This window comes from Diadema setosum, chromosome 4 (genome assembly GCF_964275005.1).
Source record: "Diadema setosum chromosome 4, eeDiaSeto1, whole genome shotgun sequence".
Lineage (NCBI taxonomy): Eukaryota > Metazoa > Echinodermata > Echinoidea > Diadematoida > Diadematidae > Diadema > Diadema setosum.
The window spans coordinates 32,353,392-32,364,380 of NC_092688.1; the positions used below are offsets into that span (position 1 = coordinate 32,353,392).

Genomic DNA, 10,989 nt, shown 5'->3' on the forward strand with positions numbered 1-10,989 from the left:
ATATTTCACTGACTCTCGTCATTCACAACCTATCGCTGTCATTTTCCAATGACGGGTACTGAGTACTGTGTATTCCAAATACACTTATAAAATTTGCCTGTAGTGAAAATAATCTACATGGTCAATACAATATACAATTTCAAATTACATTCCTGTCTATACATGTCCTATTATTGAGATACTCTGGCATGTGTTAGTTGTCTGACATAATGACGTCAGAAAATGTACCATAATGTTATCAAAAATTCATATTTGTATTTTATGGTACATTGCCAAAAGAATAAATATTTACGTAACACCCCTAACCCTCCATCGTCTATGCCTCCACATGGTTACCTTGTCTGGCTCTTGTACAGATATCTCGGCAAAAGAGGGGGGGGGGAACAATCTTCTGAAGATGAAATGGAATCAGCTGATGAAAATGTCAAAATCTCATCTTCTGCTCCTCCTTTTTATACCATAACTACGTGACGGCTTTCACGGTTTATTATTAGGGCTATCCAGGGTTTATCCAGGGGCCATGCAACCCTGTCTTCCAGAGATAAATGCACCTAAGCCACGCCCTCTCTTGACAACCATGATAATATGAAGCGTTCATTGGCTAAAAGTACAATCACGCATACGCAGCGGGAAAGAGCGTGATTTTGAACTAAGCTACCACGATCACTCGTGCAGTGTCTAAGCACAGTAAAATCGCTAAAACTGGAGCAATTTCTCATCAAAATACTCGGAATATCGGGAAATTATCACCTTTCTGAAAAGATCTTCATGTCATATCAAACCATAGCAGGATTTTAAGCGTCAAAGTGCAACCTCGCTTTCATTCTAAACATTCTTCACTATTATAATCCCACATCGCACAAAATAGTGTTTGTGAAATTTGGTAAAGTCTACCGTGAAATAAAAGTGCATACAGTGTACTACACGAACGGGATGGGGAAAATAAAAGTGATCTACACACACACACACACACACAAATAAGAGCCACATTCGCCACAATAGTATCACATTAAAATGCCAATGAACATGTTTCTATTACAATAAATCCCTTTACTTAATCATAATTCTTTCACGAAAAGAATTGTGGAGCCAAGCAGCTGTGATGCAGTTGGGGTGCATCAAGCAATATCCAAGCTATGTGAAGACCGGAAACTAGGCCTCAACAGTCTAGTAGCGGCAGCTGCTGATGGTGCATCAGTGAGTTCTGGGCATAAATTTGGATTCATGACCAGGTTCAAGGAGTCAGGGGCACCACGGCTAGTGATTGTTCATTGTATTGCATATCGATTGGAACTTGCTCTGAAGGATGCCATGAAGGACAATTACTTCCTCAAGGTTAGTTTGTTTTAATTCATATTAAAATATTCTATAATTCCATCTAAGTCTAAAACAAATAAAGACAGAATAAACTGACCAGAAAGAATATAAATTATTAGTGGAAAAGTGAGCAAAGAAAATGGGATTCCATCAGGATTCGAACCCGAGACCTCCGGATTGCTAGACCGGTGCTCTACCGACTGAGCTATAGAAAGCCCTAGTGCAGTGTTCGTCCCAGAAACCCTTAATTCGCAATGCTCGGGTGGTCAGAAGCTATAGCAGTGTGCTTGTGTGTGACACACACGCACACACTTGAACCTGGCATAAACCCGAAGGATAATTCAACTTGGGGATAAATGCGAGGGATCACCGAAGTGATGCAGCTTTTTGAGTTTGTAACAAATAAAGACAGAATAAACTGACCAGAAAGAATATAAATTATTAGTGGAAACTATAGCTCAGTCGGTAGAGCACCGGTCTAGCAATCCGGAGGTCTCGGGTTCGAATCCCGATGGAATCCCATTTTCTTTGCTCACTTTTCCACTAATAAGTCTAAAACACTTACAGAAATATTTTAAACACCTTATATAAACGATTTATAAAACACACACTTACATGGATTATATTTCCTTCAGCTTCTAAGCTCTGATATGAATATTAAATCATTTGTTTTCAATTATTGAATTTGAAGTTCATTTCTATTCATTCTATAGTAACAGTATGAGTAAAGTAATTACATTCATAATTGCATAAAAAACAATGAGATTATTGAAAGTTTAGAAACTAAAATACACAAAATGATAATCACCTAACAGTCACCATGGCTTGGTATTCTTTATCATTATGCATGTTTAATGTACATACAAATTGTAAATCATTATTCATCTGAAATGTAAATTTAATTAGATTTTCAATCATATATTTCAAAGAACTGTTTGATATCACTAGTGACTACCACAGATCAATTGCCTGGAATGTTTCATTAATTGCACTGTACCTTTGTCCCTAACCTTTTTTTTTTTTTCCAGATTGACATGATGATGCAGCTCTATTATCTTTATCGCAGATCTGCGAAGACGTGGAGGGAGCTGCAAGCAGTGGCCACAGCTTTGGAGCAGTATATTGTCAAGCCAAGCAGATCTAAAGGCACACGCTGGTTGGATCATAGAAGGAAAGCATTAGAATGATTGGGGACAAATTACCAAGCCATCATTACCCAGTTCCAGGAGCATGCTTCGGGTGAGAGACAAGACATCGCACCTGCTGATGTTGCGAAGATGATGGGGTACTCAAAATTAATGACATCTTTCAAGTTTGTGGTGTACATGGCACTGTACAGGGATATAGTTGAACAAGTAGCTGATCTCTCCATGCTGTTTCAAAAGGACAACCTTCTCATGTCAGCAGTACAGAATGCTGTGTCAGCAGCCCGAGCAAGCCTGGGGCGAATGGAGGAGAACCCGGGTACCTTTCTCAGGTCACTCCTTGCTTCCATCAATGAAGAAGGGCCCTCTGTATCTTTCCATGGAACAGACATCACTATCGGACCACAAAATCTCACAGCCTTTAAGACAGAGAAAACAAGGATCCTGCAAGCTATCAGCACAATAAATGCTTAGACAACGAATTTAGGGATTTCCAAGAAGACCAAATCATGCAGTCGTCCGAGATTCTTGATCCTACCAACTTTCCAATCGACAAGGAAGTCTTCACAGAATTTCGGATGGAGGGGGTGACTACGCTTAGTGACCATTTCAGCCATCTGATCCAAGCTAAGGGGTGAGAGTCTGCACAACTAAACACTGAGTGGCTCAAGTTGAAGGAGGACATCCACAGGCATCACATGCAAGATAAACCAAGGGAAATGTGGTCAGCTATTCTCACTCGCAAGAAGCACCTTTATCCCAACATTGCACACCTGTTGAGGATTTTGCTGGTTCTTCGAACAGCCACAGCTCAAGTAGAGAGACAATTCTCAACGATCAATCGGTGTCTAGGTGATTGGAGACTATTAAAGCCTCAACACAACCACAATTGAAGACCTTCTGCGCATCATCACAGGACAGCCAGTAGAAGAGTTTAGGCATATCTGTCAGAGAAAGGACTTCTATCAAGTTTTCCTAGGTGGGTCGGTAACAGATTTAACATTCTGTGCAAGAATCCTTCAATTCTTTTCTGTTCTGGTGATGGCATTTTGGAATACCTCACCAAGGTTCTACGTTCATAGAACACAGAGGGCATTTGTCAATGCATGGACAAACGCGCCAAAGACTCCACTGAGGTGCCTTGGCCTTCTATAAAAGACTTTCATGGAGCCATGGAAGAAGATGGCAGACATGGACCAGCCAGTTCTGGAGATGAACAACAAGTTTCACATCGATTGCACCGACCTTATTAGCATGAATGTTGAGGAAGTTGAAGCCATCGAAGACTTCTCTTGTCAGTTTTGAAATTAAATGTAGAGTCAAGTATGTGACAACTCATGAATGCCATATTAACTAAGAGCTTCTGTTCAGTATATATTTCTCATTCCAATGTTAAAACATGAACACTTTTGTGTGTGTGTGTGTGAAATCAAGCGTTTTATTTCACAATTTGTCTTATACTATATGCATGTATCAATTTTGAACAGTACTCGATCCGCAGGAAAGACATTTTATATACACGTATGTATTATTTAAAAGGATTGACAATTTATATTGTTACCTTAAGCTGAAACTTTTATGTGCAAGTGCGTGCCTTATTTATGTTCATAAGAATAATTATTTCAGTACTTTACCATAATTCTTGCCAGTACACATCGAATTGTAAGCTTGTGTGGGCACATCCAGAAACCAAGTCCTGCATGTCCTTGCCGTGAAAAGCCCCTTTTTCATGCATGCAGAATTATATTTCACACATTTGTATTCATTTACGCATTGGCCAGTTTATGGACCCAGTCCAATTCATTCTCTATGTATCACTGTAATTTGCACATCACTGTACTTCGAACTTCATTTTTTCTTCTTTTTTTTTTTTTTTTTTTTTGGTCAATTAAGGCTTTTGCCAAGACGCATGTGATTTACATAGCATTATTATTCCTGATCATACATTTATAAAACATTTAAAAACATGAATCTTTATTTAACATTTCTTTCATCTTTATATCAAACTGAGCTGATTTTTACCAGGTTTGCCGCCGTGGGGGGGGGGGGGGGGTGGGCGCTAGTGGCTTAATTTTGGTGTAAATCCATATTCAAGCTCTTCTTTCTTCACTGGGCACTTAACTCTGATTAACTCTGACTTAACTCTGGTCATTAGCTGTTGTCATAGTTTTATGAACAAACAATTCATCTAGTTCAAGCCAATTCAAATCCAAGTTTCAAACGTCTTTTATTACAAGTTGGTTGCGTGAATGTGAACTGTCAAATGACTTTAATGGACTACTAGTATATTGCAAGGTGGCTGCATGCATGTGGATGATGAATGAGTTTGGTAGGACAGGTGTGAGAAAAGAATATCAACATTTAAACACACTGAGAAACAGATGAATAAGTTTGAATTTTATATGACTACTGAACTCTATATGTGCAGCTACACACACACACACACACAACACACACATATACATGTACACATACAAACACACATTCGCACGCATACACACACTCATTGAGACTGAATTTTCAATCAAATTTCAGTTTCATTCAATACTAATTTCATTTTTAGAGCATTTATGAAATAACACAATGCTGATGTACATTTCAATATTAAAACTTTATAACTGATTTAAATAAACAGCAATGTAGAAAAAATATGTAACCATTTGAATTAATCAAACACAAAAAGAAATATTCTTTGATTAATATATGTATTTTAAAATAAGTAAATGGAAAAGTAAGATCATGCACATAAACTTTGTTGACTTGTTAGGGCATGCATCATAGCTGGCCTGGACCTTTCAGTTCTGCCCTGCCTTATATTCCTTGAACTCCACTAACTTCCAATCTGTCAATGACTCATATTCAATAAGCTGGTAAAAATTTTGACGGAATTAGTTTTATTAATGATAATAGATATTTATAGATTGATAAATTGGCATTTATAGTTTCACATAAACCATTCTTGAAGGAAAAAGAAAGACAATATGCGTGGGGCATAACCCTGAAACGCGCGACGGCCGCGAACGGGAATACCCGGGTGCGAATCGGCGGACGCTGTACCGGGTCGCGGCCGGGATCTTTTTTTTTTTTTTTTTTTTTTATTATCGCGATGGACATCGGTCTTGCGATGGTGACAATGATGTGAACTGGTAAGTGGTCAACCTCTATGATATGATCTGGGTTAAAGCAATTCGCAAGTTTGCGTTTCAGAGTGGAAAAAAACCCTTATGCGACCGCAAACCGGGACACTTACTCTACAAGACTTGAGGAGCCCAGCCATGCGTTTGGATTTTACCGGACGCATGGCTCAGTGTGGATCAGTAAAAATCAATGCATGACAACTGACCAATCAGACTGCAGGATTCTAAAGCCCATTTTAATTAGGAACCTAAAACCAAAGAGGTTCTAGAACCTCTTTGCCTATTTACCCCGGGCGCTCCTCGTACACAGCTAGCATAGATGTCTACCAAAGATCGTATGGTTATAAACTGTCTAGACTACATGTGTACCAATTAGCCAAAAGATCGGTAATACTACTAGATCTACGAGTAGGTCTAACATGTATATTTAGAGCTCTATGGTCTAACACTACAGTTAGGGCATAATCATTTACCGGTCGCAGTTAATACTAAATAGTAGGAACCCTAGCTATCCTTCTAACACGGTTAATTGTTCTATGCCAAAACGCCACGTTTCTGAATTCTGTGTTCCATTCATTCCATCTGCAATGCATCACTAGTACAGTGGTAGTGGTACTAACGTGTTAGGTCAGGTATTTCACTATCATAGTATCAAATCTAACCGTTTAATAGTTAGACAATTACTATAGGCCAACAGAAAGACAATCATCAACAAAGCAAAATCTATAGTCATCAGTTTGTACTGAAAAAAAAAAAAAACCCACTAGGGTCTAACAGTTAGATTTAGAAAGATTCTATGCAGCTGAATTTGTGAGCTACACACCATTTTCTACACAACCCATTCACAATCGCCCCAAGCCGTAAAGTCTAACGTTAGGTTCCTCTGCTGTATCCATGCACACCTTATGTGCACATTCGAAGCAGAGCACTGGCACATAGAATCAGTCTAGACCCCTGTAGGCCTAGGCCTACTGGTTAGTGTGTTTGTTTGTTTGTTTTTTTTTTTGATCACTTTCTACGCTTATGTAGGGCCCAGAGAACTCTAATTCTCTGTCTTTTTCATTATAGATCTATATTTAATGTCTTGAAGGTCTTTTGAGTGAGAACGCCAGTATGAGTTTACTACATGGGATTCTATACCAAAAACGACCGAAAGAAAAAATATCCTGCAGGTAGAGCGCTTCAAACAAACTGCGTAACAATGTTAGGGGGCCTTTTACGTATAACTGACGTTAGGTAGGTCTAACGCTAGAAAGGTCTACAAAATCTCCTTAATAAACTTACCGCATGGAATGCGTGGTGCTATGACGGCCAAGGCCTAGAGCTCTACTTTTGTATCCAAGATGTCTCAAATTCAGCTTACCGAAATGCATCAAAATCTCGGGAAGTCCTTCATAGCTTTATCTAATCGCTCTTACAAGTTTACACCAAATGATCGGTACGCATACTGTAAGTATACGGGAAGCGCGTACGTAAGCGTTGATTATCGGCGCGCGTCGCGTCGAGCGACCTGCATGCGAGCTCGCGCGTTGTGTACATGTGCTGTCGCTGTTGAACATTGTGCGAGTAGAGTTGCTCTGGGGAGAGCGGCGCACAGTGCACTGGTGCGCTGAGCTACAGTAGCTAGCTAGCTGCATGCCTACACAATTTAAAACTGAAGTTAGCTATCTTATTTTACGCATGTACGAGATGTTAGTCGCCTAAATTTTTTTTTTCTGCTCCACTATGAGTGTATCAAAATTAGACAATTAACTTCAGTTTCAGTTACTAAAGTAGACAACATGAAAGTTGACGTCGGTATACTGTAACGCTTCCCAGCAACGTGGTTTCAATTTACATACATGATTATACTAATAGATACTCTATTTAGTATTTTCTGTGATTTTTTGGTGCAAGTTGGTCAAGTAGGATAAGCAAAATCGACTGCGAGGGCGATGTTAGCTTGTAGGCCTATCCATCAGTGCCGTATATACAGAGTCTGACCAACTACTGACAATGACAATGACAATGTTTTTTATTTTCTTATGTCATCCAAAGTATGGGTATTGAAGAAAATTTGAACAAACATCGTAACAGATAAAATCAGTGAATTCTAAAGAAAATTGCATGCTATTTACAAAATATACAGAACGGTGCAGGATCCACAGAGAGAAAGAGAGTGAGGGGGAGAGAGGGAGAGAGAGAAGCAGGAAAACAAAACAGATAAAAAAAGACAACAATAACGCAGATAAAAGCAATTTCAATAATACAAAGCAAAACATTGTAAATATCGATGAACATAAAAAATCAAACAAATAACAATATAGGCAATAATTCTTTCTTGTGGAGCTTCATTATTTCATTACAAAATTAAGCTAAATTAATCAACTCACTACGATTTCTGGAATTGAATAATTGGGAGATCTTTAAAGTGTTCAAGTGTTCAAGAATATAATCAAGATATCTGGAAAGTTATCACCGAGTCTATTAGAATTACATAAATTACAAACTCGATCACAATGTTCATTCCCATAAAGTCACAATTGGCAATCTGTGGTTTTCACAACGAAATTTGAAAAGAGTGTGTCTGAACAAGCTATAGGAGTTTTTAACAAGTATGAATCTAAACACAAATTCGTTTTGAAGATCCTGTAATTGGTAAAACAGTACTCTTTCTTATCTTCGACTGCCAATACTGTACTAATGCGTAACGTAAAAAAAAATTTATCGAAGACTTAAACCACGAAGAATTTACGTTGCACAGCTATTCCTAACAAAAGACATATTCCTAACTCAGTGTATCATAAACTTTCAACAACCATGGCGATGAATATATCTTGTAGCAAATTTGATATGATTTTACATACAATAATTGAATATTTGCTCTCTTTTCAAATGATAGTCTTTAACCAATGATTAAGCAATCTTTCCTTAACAGTACAGATATCTCAAACCTACCTAATTCTCCCAGAGCCATCCTATTCATAGTATTTTTGTTAATCTCAGTAAGTATGCAGACTCTGGGTACTAAATTTTCATATCCCCAAACTTCACTTCCAGAATGGGTACAACAAGCCGGTCAAACAAATCTTACTGGATAAATGCACGTAGACTCTGCTTTATCATATGAGAGTACAAAACAGTAACGATTGCAAAATTGCTCTATAATTTTGAAGCACCAACCACCAGCTGTTATTGAAATTTAGTGTATCATTATCATTGTTTACCTCTTCTGGGTTTTGTTCATTTTGAAACGACCATCTTGCGTATATTGATAATAATAACGTTAGCTTGACAGTCAGTTTGAATCAGGTTACGTACCTACACTGTTTCTTTTGCTTTAACCTAGAATTTCATGGGCAGCATATTATTCAAAATAATTGTATAAAAGTACTAATCATTAGGTACAATACCTTGGCTTAGAACTGGCTTTGGGCTTCAAAACTGCTGATCAATACCTTCTCACATATCGCAATTCGTCAGTGAAATGTATAGCTCACCGTATCTGCAGACACTTTCATTTCAATTAGATTTTGTTTTGTTTTTTTATTAAATTTCCATTCTTCGACAACACGTGACACTTCTCCTAAAAATATATAGGTGCATTATGTAGACAATACGGTGTAGGATGAATAGAGTATATAACCATTATTAGTAGCCAAAGATTATCATAGCGAGAAGTTGAACTGAAAGTCATCGGAGCGATAGATGCACGAAATATGGAGGCGCCACTGCATGAAGCGACACAATATGGGCAAACGATAATATACATACACGAGACAAAACGATTGCAAGGGATTATCAAGCTTTTAAAAGGTATATATATATATATATATATATATATATATATATATACATATATATATATATATATATATATATATATGACTATTCGAGCTGTTATTCCTCAGTTTGTTCAGCGTGCAAAACTAGTATCTGTGTTTATAACACGGTGTATGTATCGAAAATTCAGCAACAAATAATCAAAAACAGAAAAGAAGAAAACTTGCTGAAACTAAGCACTACAGAATTAGACAAGGGATGTTACTCACTGTTGTATACATATATTTTCTTACAGAAAGCTCTTAGTGAATCCATATCTGTTAGCGTCGAATGATAAGCCTTGCTTGACAAATGAAAGTAATTTCCTGTGGCCTATAGTCACAGATGTCAACATGACGGGAGTCAAAACACCATGACAAAAATTTGCCAGTTTTATGAGATGACTATCAGCAATATGAAGTCATGACATTTCACAAATTGTACTGCGATAATGACAACTCTTTATAAACTCTACGAACTGAACCTCATTGTTGTCATAGATAGTACTTTACATTGTTTATAGTAATACATTGAACACACATTGATACATCTATATATATATATATATATATATATATATATATATATACTGTACATTACATGTAAACAGTTTTTACACTAACAATATATGAAGAGCTTGCTTCCATAAGGCGCTAAATCCAATGAAAAATGATGGATATAGCGCTTTTTGCAAGCAAGCTCTTCATATACTGCATAGGGATTCAGTTATACTGTTATATACTATGTTAATGTCACCTCCTGATTTGTCCGTTTGTCTATGCTCAGTACGGAGTATTTAGTTTTATGCTTTATGCGTGTTTTTTTTTTTTTTCTATTCGACTATTCAAAATGAATGCAAACTTAATCATATACAATGCACATAAAGTATGAAGTATCCAAAGGAAGGACATCTATAGATTCAATACTTGGAGTAAAATGATTTTCGGTTCGATATCTGTAACATTTTCTCCTTTGATATTTTTCTTTCACTGCTTTTGATTTAGTACTTGTAGCCAGTATTGTAATGGTGTTCTCTTAAAATTACGTAGGTATCATCCTGATTTTTGCTAGAGCTGATATTATACGACTCGATGTTCCGTTATGAAAATGATGCGACCATGGCTAATGCACTTTACCAGCTCAACGTGTTATACATTGTAAGCAAAAATGGGAACTGGCTATAGCGTTCATCAAGAGTCAGCACTTGATCGGAATCATGAAACCCTTATCAATTGTTTAAATATCGTGTACGACATAATAGGCTATAAAGGGCGATACACAAAGGAACAAACCCGTATTGTTTACTTGCAACGTTACACATGAAATGATTGGATTCTGACCTGCTGACAGCAGTTTATTCTGAAGGAAAAGTCAATATGACAGAAACATCGAGCCAGATGGTGAAAAAAAAAATGATAAAACATGAAGAGAGAGTATGCATCTATAGAAGTACGGTTTCCACCCGATGTTATAGGCCTATGACAGCATCAAGACGCAAGACCGTCAAGAACTACCACCGTGGCCATGGTGGCATATATGAGCTTTGTGCAAGTCTGCTTATTGCAATTCATAATGCCGTTTAAATGTTG

General features: G+C 37.4%; 1 protein-coding gene and 1 non-coding gene across 3 annotated transcripts in view; one reads left to right on the plus strand and one right to left on the minus strand.

Annotated features, from left to right (window-relative positions):
* Positions 1-7,032, minus strand: part of LOC140227147 (putative nuclease HARBI1) — a 117,888-nt gene extending 110,856 nt beyond the window's left edge. For both annotated transcript variants that reach the window (XR_011901018.1, XR_011901019.1), the window contains exon 1: positions 6,884-7,032. The gene's annotated coding sequence lies outside the window, so the exon portion shown is untranslated. The remainder of the gene's footprint in view (positions 1-6,883) is intronic.
* Positions 1,765-1,845, plus strand: Trnaa-agc (transfer RNA alanine (anticodon AGC)). Its single transcript has one exon. It is a non-coding gene; the product is annotated as a tRNA-Ala (tRNA).
* Positions 7,033-10,989: the final 3,957 nt, after the last annotated feature.